The following is an 18,310-nucleotide window of genomic DNA, read 5'->3' on the forward strand; positions in this document are numbered from 1 at the left end:
GCCTTCCTCCGATGTGTTGCAGAGAGAAAAATGTCTCTTTTTGGAACAGACACAGAACAGACTCTTCTGGAAATAAATGAGGGAGGACAGCTTGGCAAGGACCAGAGGAAAAACCAGCAGCACCATGTTTTCCTCTCTCGCTGACATAGCACCTTGTTTGAGTTCAGTTACAGAGCAGGCTATGAATAAAATTATGACTAAAATTTCAGTCATGTGAGAAACATAGATAAAACTGAGCCTAAACTACTGGAGTCCCACCCTAGACATTCCAGAGATGTAGACCTCTACACTGTGGCTTCAGGTTATGTCTGCTGAAGTAAATCCCCCCTTCTTTGCCTTGATTTGTACAGAAAAAAATGAGGCTGTGGAATGAAATTACCAAAAGAAGCACCAACTCCTTGGTAGTCACAGAAGTGGTGAAAAGTACAAGAAGTCACTACAAATACTTCTCCTTCTCCCCTACTCCCTAAAGTTCACAAGCTTTTTCTGAACTGGGGAAAACAAGATTATCTCATAGAAGGGGCAATGGTGAGAAACTGCTTGTTCTTCCAAACATCTAAGTGGGAGTAAAGAGAATTTTGCTCTTTTAGAGGGACATGAGGCAAATGAAATATTATTTTCACTGTTGATGTTAATCACAAGCAAGAGGCTCCAATAGAAATCCGCTCATTTGACTTGAAGTGGAAAGAATTACTTGCCTGTTTAGGAAAGGTTTTTATGTGGTGTAAGCCTGCAGAGTCTGAGATGAACTGCAAGTATTTGGTTAACTGCAAGAAGTTCTCAGGAAAATTAATGATACTAGAGACCCAGAGGCAAAACAATTAACATAGCTGTGTGACCAGCTAAGCCTTCAAAGTTGCTCTCCACACACTTAGTTGGGCTGGAGAAACACGCGACCTCAAGGGCTTGGGGCACAGGGTTCTCAGCCTGCAGACAGCAGGAGTTTTGTGGGCAAGAGTGAGGAGATCACTGCCTACGTGCCAGGCACCAATCCAAATCCTATTGTGTTCTCTACAGGCCCAAAGGTCCTCTGAGACATTGCAATTTTACTCCAGAAGAGTGTGACTGAGCTGAGAAAATAACCCTGTTTTGTAATTTCAGGTATTCTTGTCTGTTGTCACTCTGAAAAAGTCAGCAAAGGTCTTAGAAGCTCAAGAAGACCATCTCCTAAGGATGCAAGAGGCAAAAAAGGAGCTTCCTAGCAATTTGTCCATACTCTGACGGCTCTTGGAAAATTTCAGGGAAGAAAGAGGCTTAGAAACATCTGAAGGATGTCATTAAACTGTGTTCCTGGGTCCTGCAGTGGAATGGGATGATTAAACAGAGGAAGAGCTCCAGGCCCTAAAGCATGGCTGACAGTCAGCAATGAGGACAAGAGCCTTGGAAAAGTCTACACATATCTCTGACCACCAGAAAATGCCAAGCTCCATCCCTGCATCTCAGCAGAAGGGAAGTGAATTGACCCTGGTACCAAGTGAGGTTGAGCAGGGGCAAGGAAATGCTGTAGTGAATCTTCTCATTGTGGAAATGTCCCCAAGCCTGAGGTTCAGCCAAGGCTGCTGTCTCCATTTATCTTGCTAGAGAAGACCAAGTCCTAGTGAAGAGCAATGGACAGGGAGGATAAAGTGTTATCAGTAACTGTTTACTCAGGAAAGGCTTTGAACCGAATTTTTGTTGTTGTTGTTGCAGTAATCAACTTGGGAAGCACTGTGACCCTTGAAGGAGTTTTTATTGATCACGGCAGAATAGGCCATTAATAGAGAAGAAATTATCAGAGAAAAAGATATTTCTGCCATTCTCAATACTGTTTTCATCAAAGCCTTTTTCAACAGCAATAGTTCTTTCTTTTGCTTATACTCTATTTTATTTTCAAACCAATGCTATTTTCTTCACCTAACACAAAGTCCTTTACTTTGATAGAAGCTAAACATTTCCTTTAATGAGCATAAGAGATAATAATGTAAAGCATTAGTTGGAACCATCATGCAACAAAAACTCTATGCCATCTAAAAACACTTAATGCACAGGCTGACATTTGTCATCTCTCTAAAGAGCATAAGATTAGAAGTGCTACAACTCAGAAAGAAAGCATTGTCCCACTGATGAGATAGTGCTTTCCTTTGTGCTAATCACACAGTCTAAAACATGTCTTTGTATCTATTTCTTATGTTAAAAACCCTAACAGAATGTTCCTGTAATAGGTGACAAAGAAAAAAACTCCAATCCTAGGACTCTGTTTTTTTCATGAGCATTACTTTGAGTCCTTCCAGAGGCAATGAATGTTTCATGGCTTGATGGCCAATTCAGGAGACTGGAAGATCTCTCAGACTGAGAAGTGTGCCAGTTTCAGACCACTAGAGAAGGCATAGATAGATACACTGGCCCGAGACTCAGAGTTTTCCAAATCCAATCAGCAGTCTCAGGTCCATCACAGCTGTGGCCAGACCAGATTGTAAACAAAGCCGCATTAAGCTCAAGGGGTGAGAAATTAATTAGGAAGAAAGAACTTTGGTGTCATTAGCTAAAGCAGAAATGAACTTAAACCGTAAAATAAATATTTAGACTAGACACTAGGGGAAAATGTTCTCATCATAAAGGTACTGAGGCACAGGGATATGCTGTCTGGGAGTGTTTTGGAGTCTTTACCATCACAAGATTTCAAGAAAAAGTAATATTTTTCCAGAAGTGATATGATAATACTGACTCTGCCTTGGGTCAGGAGATAGATTGAATTGTCTCTTCTGGCTTTGTTTATGTTGCACAACCCCTCTATTTCCTGTATTTACAAGCTATCTCTGTCCTTGAAGCTTGTAACAGTGCAGTTACACTGATTTACACTAGTTGAGGGATTGGGACACATTCATAACTCATGTTCTCATGCCATCAGTTCCCCAGCAGCTTTGTACTGGTGATGGCCAAGCTCAGAGTGCAGCATCCACTCTCAGAGAGGGGCAAGTGAGATGTTTTAGTACAGCACAAAGATTTTGCTGCAAAGTCTTCTCTACTGAGTAAGAGTAAGGGAAGGAAGAAGCTGACTTTGAGAAGCCAAAACTGCAGTTTATATTATCTCTTGAAGCTATTAAATGATGGAAGTGCAGCACTCCGGACAAATTGAACAGCACTGCCAGTTTCTGTAACATAGACCAACTCCACTGTTTGTTGCTAATTTATCACAATCTAGTATTTGACCCACTGAATCCTGAATTAAATTTTTATACATTTGTGAACTATTTATACTGTATGAAAATCAATATCTTTTTACTCTTCACCTGATTTAGGGCAGATAAAAGGAATATTTCAGTATTCTATGGGGTCAGTGCAGAGAAGCCTTGAATGATGAAAGATACAGGATCTTTTGAATGGAAGAAAAACTTCAGGATAGAAAGGAAAGAGTGTAATTTGCATGAAATATCCTTCCTATCCATGACATGAATATTTTCTACACATACTCAAAACAAAACATAATGTCCTTTTAGAAGAAAACATCTAACTCTATCACTCTTTAAGAAAGAATTATTAATTTGGAAAATTTTTTCTTTCTGAATTTCTTTGCATTTTGTATGAGCCATAAAGCCTCAAAGGAGTTATTTGAATTTCAATATTATTGCACACTTTTATTAAAATATACTATAACCCCGCTTCAGTAATTAACGTGAAGATAGAACTCTTAGTCTGAAAACTGAAATCTCTCTGTTATTTCAGATTTTTCCTAAGTGTGCTTTTGATTAAATAATTACTGAACAGCAGTGTTAACAATTTATCTGTGATAGAGAGCATGTCACAAATTTCCTACTCATGTTCCTGCAGTTTATACTTTTGCTGATGTGTTTTATGAGTATTTATTAAAGATGATGCCTTGAGTTAATAACATAAACTACCTACTAGTTTCATAATCATCACTGCAGTGCAGAAAGCTTTAGAGTTACTGTAGTTCTGCATTGACGACGTCAACAGATTTACTGCATTCATTTCCTTATGCAAATATTCCAAAAACATACATAAGTTTATAACCTTGTATAGTGTGCTGCCTACACATGAGGGTATCAAAGCCTGTGAACAAGCAGAGTAGACTCTAAAGTTGACAGCACAAGGCATGCTGCTCCTTCCTTTCTTGTTTCTCTGTTGTCCTAATATTAGAGCTCATTTAATGCTTGGTTTTGCAGACACATAGGGACTTCTGCACAGCCTCTACACTGAGGCGAGGCTGCTCATTGTTTTTACATGATATGTCTGTCTTTACTGAAGTCACTCATAAGGAGTGTGCATGTGAACTAAGCAGAGACTTGTGATCCATTCTTGCCCTGTATACATACATGATTTGCCCCTGCATGACAGAGCTTGCCTCTCTTGAAGGACGACTTTGCTCTTGCAATTTGTCCATTTTTCCCCCTCACCACTAGAGGTTTGCCAAATACAGACCCTGGCATAGGAAGCCTGAATTATGTTCAGGTCAACTGAGAGAAGAAGAGGGTTAGAAGGGACCCAAAAAGGTCTTGATCTTGATCTTCATTTGCTATTACCCAAATCAAGATCAACTTTATTTATGTCTTATCTAACTCATGTCTTGGGTAACTTTTTTCTAGACACTTTGGTGAAAGGAACTTCTTCAATTTCCCAGAAGTTTATTCCATCTTTCCCATTCCTTACAATTAAAAGTTTTTCCTGAGGTCTAGTCTTCTGTGTGACAGCTTAAGACTTTTACTTACCTGTGACAAATCTATTTGTTCCACACAATTCTCTGTGTTGATATTCCATGCACTCCAAGAGATTTATAGTCTTTCTTAAAATATAATTCTCAAAACTGGGCACCATATCCCAAAAGTGGCCCTACTAGTGTTGAGCAGAGATTAATATTTGCATTCCATATCTTGAAGACAATATTAACAGGAAAAATATTCCTGTTTATTAATCCTAGTAGAAATTTTCCTTTTTTCACAGCAATATGATACTATCGTGTTGAGTCATGCTCTTCTTCCGAGCTTCCATAACCTTAAACCTATTCCTGCTGCACTGCTACTTGGCCTGTGGTTCATATCCCTTATTTGTGGTAACGTCTTTGTGAATAATTTTATGATGTCTGTTTTCCTCCAAGAATTATTTTGGAAACCAGAATCTGATAATATTAATGTACAGCTGGTCAAGAAAACAAAAACAAAAACAAAAACAAACCCCCAAAAAACAACAAAAAAATTACTTTTTTGAACCTGGAACACATGATAATCAAGTTAGTTATCAATAAATCTCTATCTACTTATCTGGAAAACAGTCAATTACACATCAAAACAATGTAAAAATTAATGCATAATAATAGTCAGCAATCAGCAATAAATTTTAGATCAATTCTTCTGGTCAGGTACAGTCTGGACCACTTTCATTGAACACTGCATAGAACTATGCATAATTTTGCAGAAAAATATGTCTTAATTAAATACAGAGAGTATCTGGAATCAATACAGGTAGAGAATGCATTCAGATGAATCTTATGGAAAGAATTTACATTTTATTTTAGGAGAAGAGCAGTACAGAGAGTTCCAGTCACATCTTGAAGTCCTTCTGCTACTGCTATAATGGAAGTTTTGCTTGAGAAAGGACTATAGGATACAAGACCTGCATTTCAAGTGAGATTTTTTTAATTAATAAATAAGGATAGGTGAATTAATACATGCAAAATAATTTTGGCATGGATAATAAAGGAAATATCTGGAAAAATTATTGAATGGATTAGCACACTTAATTGGTCTTAGGTTGTCTAATGGACAATTAGCCTAGTGTTTAAACCCTCTCAATCCATTCATCTTTGCAGCTCTTGGTCTCTAAAGATAAATGCAGATCATTCCAAATGTGCTTTTATTTTTGAAAATTACTTATATTAGTATTTAATTGTGATCATTGGCATGGAAACGATCTCATAAATGGGAATGGACAAAAATGGGACATGCTAGAGAACCTATTACATGGTGCTTTAAAAAAAAGTGTTGCAAAAAATTTTGCAGCACTCTAAAATAATACTGAGATTAGTCCTGTCAGTTAAATAGAGGTGCATATACCTGGAAACTGTTTTTTAAGGCCTTGGGAACACACTGCTGACCATTCAATAATCACATTACAATGCCAGGCCCTGCTGACCATGGATCAGACAGTGTATCTTAGGTACCTGATTTATTTAGCATGATCTATGTTCAAGAGCCAACATATCGGATGAGTGTTTGGGGTTTTCTCTCCTACAAGTGGAGAGAAAAAATCATCAACATTCATCCATGAGTTGCCTGAACATGCCTCTCTGTGTCTCCCTATCCCAGACTGTAAAAAATTTCTCTCTTACATGGACACCAATAGTCCCTTTCACCCAGTGCATCCAAGGAGTGATTATTTAGCTGTCCCAATGTGACCAAGCTAGACAGAGAAAAGGGACTTCTCTCATACATAGTGGTGGCTTGTGCTCTGGTAGAGTCGAGACAGTTAAATCTTCAAAGCAGCTGCTTACTGTTCAGGGGGAATTCAAGGCTTGGAAGTTAAAAGTCAGGAAAAAGTGAGCTGGACTCAATTCACTGAGACACATTAAAACAGCATGTTGATTAATTTGAAGACTAGGGGGAACTTTTTTTTTTCTTTTTGCAATATTATGGTGCCCCATGAATTGCTACAGATACACGAGCTTTTTATTTTTTCCTTCCTGAGGATATTTTTTTTTTTTTTTGGCCGTTTTGCGTGAACCTAACAGATGTAAAGGTTCTCTAAGTAACCTTTGGGGCAAGTATTTGTGGCAGCATCATTAGGACCTCTCTGACATTATCCATGTCCTGGGTATTTTGGGAAATATTCTAGATTGGCCAGGGAAAAGTTTGAGTCTTAATAAAAGAAGAGAAATTAAGCAAGTGAGGCACAAAGTATGTCTAGGGGTCATGGAGTTCTGGATTCTTGCCTAATGCCACATTCATCAGGCTTAATGTAGTTGAACTCTGTGTGGGTTTGCCAGCAGCAAAGTCTAACATCTCATTGGAGACCTCCTGACTGTGATCACGAGCCTAAGAGCACGAGCTGCTCCTGCCTTTCCACGGGCCTGCAGCTGGAATACCCAAATGAGTGCTCATTACACATCTGTATCCATCACCCAGCTCTGCAACATCCATCCATTTTATGGTTGGAGTTGGTCTGGAGGCTTCCCCACCATGAGGGCTCCTGCACTTCAGACATGGAAAACAATGCAGCAGTCAAGCATCCCCTCTCTTTAGCAGTGACTGAACCAACAGAAGCCATGGCCCACACAGACCCTCCTGACAAAGACAAAGAAGCAGGTTGTTCAAACAGCCTTAAAATTTTTTCTTCTGAGATGTTAATGTGGTTGTGAGAGCTTGGTTGGAGGTGGATGTGGTTGCAAACTACGAATGGCCACAAGAAGTCAAGAAAAAATATAGGAAATTGAAATGTGACAGGACAAGGACATCACTATGGCTCTGGGCAGCTCCTGAGGGTTCTTTGGGCAAAATGCTGGCTGGAGTGAGGCTTGGAGAACAGAAGAAAGAAATGGTACAAAGAATTTCTTTGAGAAATGTCATATTCAAGACGAGGGAAGTCAAGCCTTTAATTGCTGGTACTCATCTTTTGTGTATGGGTCCAGATGAGCTACTGGAGAAGGCAAAAGGAAAACAGCAAGAAAAACAAGCTACTTAGAAAAGCAAATAGCAAAAGAAAACCAGTTATTTCACTGAGTCGGGAGGAGATGACTGAGGGGAACATTACCTAAATGAACATTAAACAGCCCAAATCTAATCCTTTTGCAATATAAAAGGCTGGAATGGAAAAGAAAATGCTGAATTGCTTCAAATTTCCATAGGAGAGAGGATAAGAGTGATAGGCTTGGTTGCAAAAAGTGGGATTTAGTTAAACTCTTGGAGACCTTCTGCCCATAAGAGCAGTGAGGCACTTGCTTTTGCAGGAGGCTGTGAAATGTCTGTCATTTCAGATTTTAAGGAAATCATTCACCAAGTCTCAGTTAATAAAGGCTTCAAGACAGTTTATGCCATCTTTGGAGGGGGAGATGGATCAGATGAGGTCCTTACTGGTGTCATTATCTGCGGAACTATAAATGCTGCGTTCAGACAAAGGGAACGTTGTGTACAATCTATGGAAATGAAGAATCTTACATGAAAAGGGCTTATTTCCATCCATTTCTACCCTAATGGACACTGCACTCTCTCAGGATAAGTTCTAATTGGAACCTTGTGCCCTCGCCAGGAAATCACAGGGACTAAGAAACCCTATTATTCTGCAGCCGTTCCCTGGACATTGATTTAAGGTAGTTAGGTCTAAATGGAACTATTCGTCTGCTTCCTTCCTTGAAAAAAGGTGGAATAGACAGGCAGATAAGTAGAAGTAATGTAAGACTTGACTACATCTTACCTACTGGCCAAAATACCAATATTTTTGGGAGTGGAAGCATCTCCCAGAGGTAAGCATCCAACACAGCATGACTGAGTCACCCCCCTCCTTGCTACTGCAAGCTTCAATTTACATTCCACCCTTTGGACAAAAACCTGATATACAAATTAAATCTCAGCTCCCAGGTGTTACTTCCAGACTAAACTTGCCCTTTCTTCATACTGAATAATGCCACTAGGAATAGGTTTATCTGAGCTTGGTACTCAAGGAATTAGCATTAATTGCTAAGCTTTGTCCTGGATATTTGCTTCTGGGAAAAAAAAGTCTTGTTTAGGTGACTGATATTATTGAGAATTTCATAATCCTTAGAAATCTCAGAAATGTCAATGACACAATAAAAATAAAGCATCAAACCTTATTCATCAGAGGCCTTTAATGCTGTTGAAGTGTCTGATATTTCCAAGAGTCTTTCAGCCTCCGAAACTGTTAAAATAGAAACACCTTTCCCACATTTTCCTTCTCTGCATTTAACAAATGATGGTTCTTTTAACCTCCTTCTCCCCTCTTTGTTTGCTCAGGGGATCAAAGCCTTTTTATTTATTTCTTTTTCCTCCCAAGCAGTTTCTGGAGTGTTGAAAAAGCACCACCAGTATACTGAGTTTACATTACAAACAAGTTAAAATTCCCAGTCTGTCAGAGCTTTTCTCCTAGGATACCAAGGAAAGCAAAGTTCAGCTAAACTGCACAATTAATCGGAGATCACTCCTGAGTGAAGAAAAAAAGATTGCTTTTAAGCAGAGCTATTCTCTTCTTAGAGATTTAAAGTCCACTTCAGAAAGGAAAGCTATTATTCTCTGAAAGTTATCTGATTTTATTTGTATTCCTGGAGTGACTCTATTAAGTCATGTTCCCTTTTCACCCATAAAATCATCTTAGTGAATCAGCTGTGGGATTGGCCCTATGTAAATGCACCTTATGACAGTTACAATGACAAGTGAATGGATGAAAAAGACATGGGCTGCATGTTGCTTTTGTTGGAACAGCAGTGGGGTTTGTTCTGCTTTTAAGACCTGAGGTAGACAGTTTATATCTTGGTTATGAAGTAAATGCCCGCCCCGCCCCCCCCCCCCCCCCTTTTTTTTTTTTTTTTTTTTTTTTTTTGGTAAATGTATTTTGTAATAATGGTGTGATAAAGAAGCTTGAGCTGTATGTTTTAAGAGTATTTGGCTAAAACAGACTTGAGTGTTGGTCTACCATTCCCACACAATTGCTCTCCTTTTCCTCAGCTTCTGAGAGCAGAAACTTGCCTGATAACCTCATCATCAGTCAGTGTGGGATGAGCTTGCACCTGTTTAATAAAATGCATTGTCTGCTGATCTCTGGTATTGTCAGGGCTCTCCTAAAGCCATGGTGGCTGCGAGGAACAAAATGAGCAGCACAATTAAGAGATCCAGAGGGAATACAATGAAATGCTTGCAAGATAGATTTTACAAGTATACTTTTGTGTGTTCTTACAGTGTTTGGAAAATATTTAAGAAGATTCCAATAAATTTGGAAATTTTCTAGAAAAATGGTATTTTATGGACAAGTATTTCATATAAGGAAAACAGGAAATTTAATAGTCTCTATGCAAATAACACAGTGTACCATCTATTAGGTGTTGTGAGGCATCCTTTTCACACAATTTTGCCAAAGTTTAATTCAGTATTACTACATTGATGCCCCACATGGGTGCTTTTCTCCCCTGCTTTTGGCAAGGCAGAGTTAAATTACTGGTAAAATACATCTGTAGCAAGGTAAAATCAAGACATTTAATTTGTGGTATTAGAGAAACCTCTGGAAATTTTATAATGGAACCAAATGCAGTTTCAGTTGACAGACAGTGAAGATGTCTTTCTGAATAACTAAAGGATTGTAAAAATGCCATTAAAAATCTGTGATAAAAAGCAAAACAGTCCATAGTCATATTCTTGACTGGTGACATTCAACAATCAAATACACACAAAATCTCACAAAAAAATTATAAGGAAGCTTTTTGAAAACTGATTTGTCATGGCAAAACCAATTATATTTTTTGCATAAAAAATATCAATTTTAAATGGTGTTGCAGAGAAAGATAATTTTTGACATTTCTGTGCCACATGAGCTGATCCATGCATACTCTTAATACCTCAGCTCTGAACCCTACATGTGCTATTGCACAATATTTTTATCTTTCTTTTTTCCTCCTTTCTCTTGTCATAAAAATACAGATAAATAAAAGGGAAAAAATTAATCATTCTATGAGTTCTGGAAACCTTCTCAAAATTTGCTTCTTGATTTTTATCACATTTCTTACTACGTGAGTCTAACAGTAGGGTAGCCAGTTTCTGCTAAGCATTACAAATGTAATATTTTTAAACTAACAGAACATGTCTTCTCATGCTTTCCTGATAATTTCTTCACTATATGATGCAACCAATGTGAATTAAATTAGTAATAACAGTATAATATATAATGATTAAAAAGCAATACAGAAATTGCTAGGCAGAAAGTACTGCATCCAGAAGTACCTCAGCCAAAAATCTCTTACAAAACACTCATGTAGAAATGTTCCCTTGAGCACAGCTGCAAGTGTCCCATTGTGGAGGCCTGGCATACACAAGCTGGGGACAGTTTGGGATCTAAGGAGACTTAATCACAGCTACATTACGGAAAGTAGACAACTGGTATGGTGAGGTGTACTTTTAACTGCTCAAGGTCAACAAAGTCAGTGCTGGTTTAGGAGCTTCTCAGAGAACCCTAGACTATCTTTCCATCGGGCTCCTTTCCCCACCAGGGAGGAGGAGTGTATTTAACCTGCCTTTCTATAACAGAGACAATTTCTGTAGCAGCCCTGCTACTACACATCTGTGGAGCGGGGAGTCACACCACTGATGAAATGGTATTTAGGAACTTCTAGGGCTGAAAAAAATTACGAATATATTTAGGGATAAATTTTAAGAACTTAGGTGTGAAACAATGTTTTGTAAGATTTTCAAACCCTTTTCAAATGGTGCCCCATCCTACACCTCAGCATCGGTTTGACCGCCCAGTGTTCAGAGCCCGTTGCAAGCCATTAATGTCCCTTTAGTGTTATATTTGGCATCTGACACATCAATTTTGCTGAAAGAGGATTAGAATCTCTCAGTATAATCAGACAGCCCACTTGTCTCAGCCTTGTTGCCCACTTGTCTCAGCCAGCTTCTCTACAGGGCTCATTCCATATGAGAATCCCACTGCTCCCTCCATGAATTGTCTGCAGCATCCTCCTTCACAGACCACAGGGCAGGATCTCTGTCAGCTCTGCAATGTGTCCTTTGGAGGACCAGCCACCACAACCCAAAGGCTGAGGCTTTGCAGAGCCCCAGATCATGCAGTTATGTAGTTGTGTGTCCCTTCTCCAGATGCAGCACATAGGTAACACAGAAATTGTCCCTGGTTTGTGTGTGGGCTCCTTAGTGGAGCTTTTAATGGAGTGGAAGATAATGTATAAATTTTACTGTATTTCTCAGCTGAGGGTGCTGTCAGTGTCTATATTCTGCATATTGTCTCTTCTCTCTCTCTGACTTCCACCAGCATGTCATGTTTTAGACAAAGATTTTTCTCAGTTCCCAGGTTCCCTTCAGCTCTTTCCTCCTCGCATGCCCAGGCCTCAGCTCCTCCTCTGTACCACTGGGAGGTGACTTTTCTGTACCTCCCACACCCTTTAATACTCTTTTCTTTCCTTTTTTTGTTTTGTTTTGTCAGTCCCTTCTTCCCGCTTTTGTCAGTGCTTTTCCTCTGATGTCATGCCAATCCCAATCCTTTCATTTTTCTTCCCTATTTTGTTCTTCCCTTTGTTCCCTCCTCAAGCACTTCCCATTTTCTCAAGAGCATTTTTGTTTCTTCTCACTGGCATAGTCTACCTCCCCTATTCAGCACCCCTTCTTTCAGGTACCCTGTTCCTTAAAGGGTACTCTAAACTAACATGTTCATCCTTCTTCACATGAAAAACCAATTGTCCCATTATTTCTCCTAAGGGAATTCTGTCTTGTGAATTTGGTGACTTTGTGGTCACCCATTTAACTTTTGACTTAATTTTCTCCTGCAGACTTCCTTGATTTTCCTCTGGAATCTGACAATGTCTTCATTGACTTCACTACCTTCATCTGCATTAAAATCTCTTCCTCCCACAACTGGCTTATCATTTAATTTACTTTTCTTCCAGCTTGAATAGTCATTTGAGTATCTCTACTGATATATTTTTTTCCTTTTCTATCAAGCAATTTTCTTATCTTTATTTTCCCAATTTTTTCTTGTACAGAGACATTTTCCTCAAACTTCTTTTCATTTTCATAATTTTTTCCCTTCTCTATTCACTTTTCTAATGGAGAATTTCAAGGTCCCACAGCATCCATAAAAAGTCCAAGTTCCCATTTCATCCATGAAAAGTTTACCAGCGATTCCTTCTCTAGGCACCTTGCTTGATGCATGTTTGATCTAGTTTATATACTTGGTTATCATGCTGTGTCCCTTTGGATGCACTGGGAAAGTGACTTTGAAGGTCAGGATCACCAGTGCTATCAAGTTCAAGCCACCTGCCAGACTTTGAAGTGTTCTGAGGGAAGGCTGCCTCAGTAACTGGGATTAAGGACATGCTTTTGCATGTGGATATGCTGGGCCTTAGGCAGTTTGGAAAAGCTGCTAACAGGATTCTTAAATTTTTGAGAAAGCCTGTTGATTTATATGAGGAGCCCATGTATTTCCTACACAAGCAGTATCATTGCTGACTGCATAAATACTCCCATAATCTCAGCATAGCCATGAAAAGAACCATGATAATTGTTCCAACTACATAATTTTATATTAGAGTTGACCAATATCAGATAAAAGCAATATAGTTCTACATCTTTTTTTTTTTTTTTTTTTTTTTTTTTTGTCTAATTTGCTGTAGCTCTTGTAACTTCTCCTCTTTTTGACTTTGATAGGTTCAGTGATTTACCCCCATGAAAATTTGCTACATTACTCTTGAAAGGCAGGTGGATAAAAGACAGTATATTTCTTGCAGTATTTTTGAAAATCTGCACATCCCTGAAATAAATGCCTGAAAACCTCTTAAGACAATAAGGTAAGCCAGCAAATCCTTTGAGATCACACAGGGCATTCTGGGCTTATCTGAAGAAAGAAACCTGAAGAAATTGCACTAATCTGCAATAGTTAAAGCACTCCTAACAATGAACTGTGGTTTTGTCCCAGTGGAAATACCTGACAATTGCATTGAGGCTATTCCCAGGCATCTTTGTGCCTTGAAGGATTTTTTTTTTTTTTTTGGTCATTTTACTCCTACTGCTAAATTAAACTCAGAGTTTTCTGTCAATCTTTATTTTCATAAAATGAAATGTGTTTCATTTTTTTTTCTACCAGTTTAGGGCTGGATTATCAGAGTGAAAGCTGTCTTGCTAAATCCACAGCAAGAAACAGTCACAGGCAGAGACTTGGGAGGATGGCACCGCTGTAGGATACTGCCCTGCGTTCCTGCCACCTTTGGACCTCAGGTCCACCATGGTGTTGCTCTGGACATTCAGGGCTGGCTGCAGTGGCAGGGTGGCTGATTCTTCCTCTGGTCACCCTGTTTTTTTGGCTGTGGATACCCCTCCATTGCAAATGCAACCCACTCAGGGATTAAAGCACAGACTTATTCTCCACACTAGGAGAGAGCAAGAGGACAATATTCTCTTTAACTCACTGACCTGGACTAAGTTCTTGATTAAGGTTTAAACCAGCTCTCAGTTTTATACCATTAAGCAAATAAAATACCCCAACAGTAAATATTACACCATCTTCACAAGAACTTATATAGCTTGCCATAGTTATACACATTCCCACACAGACAGTAATGCTGTCTGGTCCTGGAGAGTGTCAAACATCTTGGAGGTGTTCTATGACATCCTGAGAGTGAATTTACCAGTGACAAAAATACAAACTGATCAATAACTATAGTACAACAAGGCAGAGCAAACAAGGCGCAACAATCCTGATACAATTTCATAGGACTTTGGAGACAGCTTTTGAAAACTGATCAGAGGATGAAGTCCTGTCAGTAGGATGCTGTTGGCAAATTTAGCAGCCTCATAGACAGGATCTCACACCCTGTGAAATCCTGAGGCTGGATTCTCAAACTGTACTGATAAACCAGACTTTTGGTGGGTGCACACCTCATGTGACCCACCTGAATTCTTGTGGGCAAACAGAGAATTTAACCCACTGGCTTTAAAGGTAAAATTGCAATTTGACCCCAGCATAAGCAACATTAGAACAGGTCTTTCACATCTTATAGTATTCTATACTGAACTCTATGAGCCACAGCACAATTTATGTTCTGTATGAAACTGCCATGGGCGAGTTGTGTTCACACAAAACATCCAAATTGTTCTTTCTTTAATGCCACTATACGTCCCTACACTGCCTTCATTTCCAAATTCAGGTCCACTTATGTAACACAGACCACTGAACTGAATGATAACATTGTTTATAATGTATTTCTTTTATTTTGGCTCTCCAGTCTGATTTAGTACATTGCTTTGTCACATTTATTTAACTGTAAAAACATTATGTGAATCCAGAAAGATACCTTACCCCTGCATCTTGCTTTAGATCCAGTCTTTCAATGATAAAATTAGAATCTTACTTCTAGAAAAGGTGTCAACATTTGCCTAAAAAAACTTTATTCCTTTATTTGTAGAAGCTTAAAAGTAGGTCATCAACACAAGTAACCCAGGCAAACATCAACAGTGATTAGAAAAGCATTTTGACTCCATGATGAAAGTCTAGTTTTAATGTACTCAATACCAATGCCATTTTGATTGTCTTTAAGTTACAGAGCAGTAGAGCAACTAATATATTTTCTGTTTTGAAGAGTGTTTTATGTTTTATATATGATGGAGGGCTCTAAAGATATTGAGGGTAGTGGACAGCCTTATTCTTAAAACAAACCCCTAACAACCAAACAAGAAACTCACAGAAATTAAAGTATGAAATATTCTAGTAGGGGAAAATTAACTTGCACTGCTCTTCAAATAATCAGTTCATTAAGAAGGATTCACATGAATTGTTACTGGTTTCACTCAAAAGATGAACATTACAGAAGTATAATTTTTCTATTACCTTAATTGTGAATAAAACTTGTTTAATGTGCAATTTTTCCCAATATAATTGTAGAAGTTACCTTTCCTTGTAATACATTTATCAACATAAATAACAGCAGAAAAAGTCATCATGATTTAGGTGCATTTCAAGAAAATGAAAAACATAATTTTCCTAAAATATGTATTTGATCAGGTGGGCTGTGTGATTTTCAAATTGTTTTCATGAATATTTAATCAACATGAGGCATATACTTATGCAAGCTGAAATAGGTACCAGTCTGTGTCCCAGGCTGTTCTGTTTCACAGTCTTCCAATTAAGTGTTTTTTAAAGCTGATTTAACAAACAAAAAAAACCCTAAAAAAACCACCACCACCAACAAAACCAACCCAACAAACTAACAACAAAAAAGTAAAATAATCTTCAGCAGGTGGCCTAAACTGAGAAGACACCAAAGAACTCACAAACTACCAGCAAATCCTTAGTTCACTTCAATGCAGTATGGGTGAGATGCCTGCTTAGTTTTTCATGAATTGCTTGAGTTTTATCAAGATTGGTGAAATACAAGGATGTGTACATAAAACGATCCATTGAAACTCTGTGATAATGTGGGGGCATAAAGCCCCCAAAATCCAACTCTCCTCCCCACATCCTACCTATACACTGGCATGGAGATACTCTGTCTCACACCCACACGAGTGTCCCAGCTGGCACACACACGGGTGAAGGTACGTACCCACACACCTCTAGGTCTACAGAGGGTTAGAGAAACGCTGTCTAGGAATAAGAAACACATTCCTAAGAATCTGTACATATAAAACATCCACATGCATCCGAACAAACACAGAAGCACAGATACAAACCTGCACACCCAGAGACACAGGGACATGGACAAGGCACAACCACAGGCACAGACAGCTCCAGAAGCACACACACACACACCTACACCGCTGGCTGTGTACTCACATGGACACACAGATACGTGGGCAGATATATGTATGAGGAAGAGTTACAATGGCTGTATAATCCCTGCTAATCTCTGCTTCCTTTTTGAAACAAACCGGTATTAGGATCCTGGAGCGAGCCAGGTCCCTGCAGGGTCCTATTCCCAGAGGAACAAAGCACTTCCAATTTCCTTAAGGTTCCCCACCTCTCTTCTCTCTCCCAGCAGCAGATCCAGGGAGATGAGCTGGGCACTCAGCACAGCTTTCCCAGCTGCTGGCTTGGCACTTTCCACCCCAGTTTAAGGAAGGGCATAGGATGGCAAGCTGAAGATCTCATCCCTTCACCCCCAAAGCCTGTGGGAGCAGGAACCTCTGGGCAACATCTGGACGCAGCTCCTTTCTGCACATTGTCGTCCCCCCCCCCCCTTCCCCGGTCCCCCCAACTGTCGAGTACAGGGGTGCCCCTGAACCCTTCCCTTCCTCTGCAAGTGTAAAAGCCCTTGTTCTCCCCCTGCTCCCTCCTTCCCCGTTTCTCCTGCCCCCCGAATCCCGTCTGGAAACCTCTTCACAATTCCCCGCTCTAAACTTTTTCCTGGCTGCACAACCCGCAACCCCCGGGGCAGCGGCTGCGTCTGGTCCAGGCACAGAATGGGGCGGGGGTGGGCTGCAGGGACCCGGGATGCAGGGATCCAGGCTGCAGGGTGTGGGATGCAAGGAGTGGGATGAGAGGATTGAGATGCGGGATACGGGGATGTGAGGATCGCGATGCGCGAATCCGAGACGCAGGATGCAGAGACGGGGATGTGAGATGCAGGGACCAGGACGCGGGATAGCAGTGCCCAGCTTCTTACCGTGCAATGAGGATAGGTCCTGATGAGGGTCTCCAGCTGCCCCCGGGCATCGCGGGCCTCCCGATGTGCTCGTTAAACATCCACCGGGGAGTCTCGCCCCCCAAACTTGTGTGAGCTGCTTCCTCTGGGAACAATCACCCTTTCTCCCCCCCACCTTGGATCGGATCCCGATGGAAACTCATCAAGGCCTCCTAAGTGGTCAGAGGTAAGCTGTGAGGGAAGGAGAAGAGGGGGACAACGGGACGGAGAGGTAGCGATCACCAAGAGATGATCCCCTTCCTTCCCCCTGTCCTCCGGAGCACCCGCTTCCCTTTCCTCTGCCCAACTTTGGCTCTGCTTAGCCAGGCAGCGCCCGGGACCGGCGCTGTGAATTGGGGTCCCTTTTCGCAGCCTGGCATCTTTCTAGATTTCCTCTCCTTTCCGGGCAAAGGGGATTGGCGCAAAGCTTTAAATTAGGAGGCGACCTAGAGTTGCAAAGACAGGGAGTGGGAGCTGGCTGGCGTTCGCAGACCGCCTCCCCCGGCGCTCGGCTCTGCGCGGAGGGGCCGGCTGAGCCTTATCCCTACCATTTATTCATTGACTGCGTTCCTAGCTCTCACTCCGGAGCTGGCTATTGCTCCTGGCACGGCCGGGAGCGGGGCTGTGGCAGGAGCCCTGGGAAGGAGACGAGCCCCACGCTGCGGGGCTCCCCGCGGCTGTTTAACTGCGCCGGCAGCGCGGGCAGAGCGCAGCCCGGTCCCGGGGGGAGGACAGGGGTGTGGGGGGGACGGGACACGGGGACGCTGCTGTCGCCTGGCAACCCTGCATCCCTGCCCCGAGCATCCCTCCTCCAGCGCCCTGATTGGACGGGGTCGGGGCGGGGGGAGCGCACACGCTCCTCCGAGGATGCTGCGCCCCGGCACTGCGACTTGTCGCATCCTCAAGAAGCCGGGAGCGGGCAGGGTGAGCACAGAGCAGCCGGGAGAGCCGAGGCGGTTCAGGGCGTTGTATCAC

At 41.0% G+C, this 18,310-nt stretch overlaps 1 protein-coding gene across 7 annotated transcripts in view; it reads right to left on the bottom strand.

Moving 5' to 3' along the window:
• GRM3 (glutamate metabotropic receptor 3) overlaps nucleotides 1–18,018 on the bottom strand; it is a 104,069-nt gene extending 86,051 nt beyond the window's left edge. For 2 of the 7 annotated variants that reach the window (XM_040062786.1, XM_040062784.1), the window contains exon 1: nucleotides 17,318–18,018. The gene's annotated coding sequence lies outside the window, so the exon portion shown is untranslated. Of the gene's footprint in view, nucleotides 1–16,178; nucleotides 16,194–17,317 lie in introns of those variants that run through there. The other 5 variants (XM_040062787.1, XM_040062788.1, XM_040062785.1 and 2 more) reach the window with 4 other exon arrangements.
• Between the last annotated feature and the right edge of the window lie 292 nt (nucleotides 18,019–18,310).

The sequence above is a fragment of the Hirundo rustica genome, chromosome 4 (genome assembly GCF_015227805.2).
Source record: "Hirundo rustica isolate bHirRus1 chromosome 4, bHirRus1.pri.v3, whole genome shotgun sequence".
In the NCBI taxonomy this organism is placed as follows: Eukaryota; Metazoa; Chordata; class Aves; order Passeriformes; family Hirundinidae; genus Hirundo; species Hirundo rustica.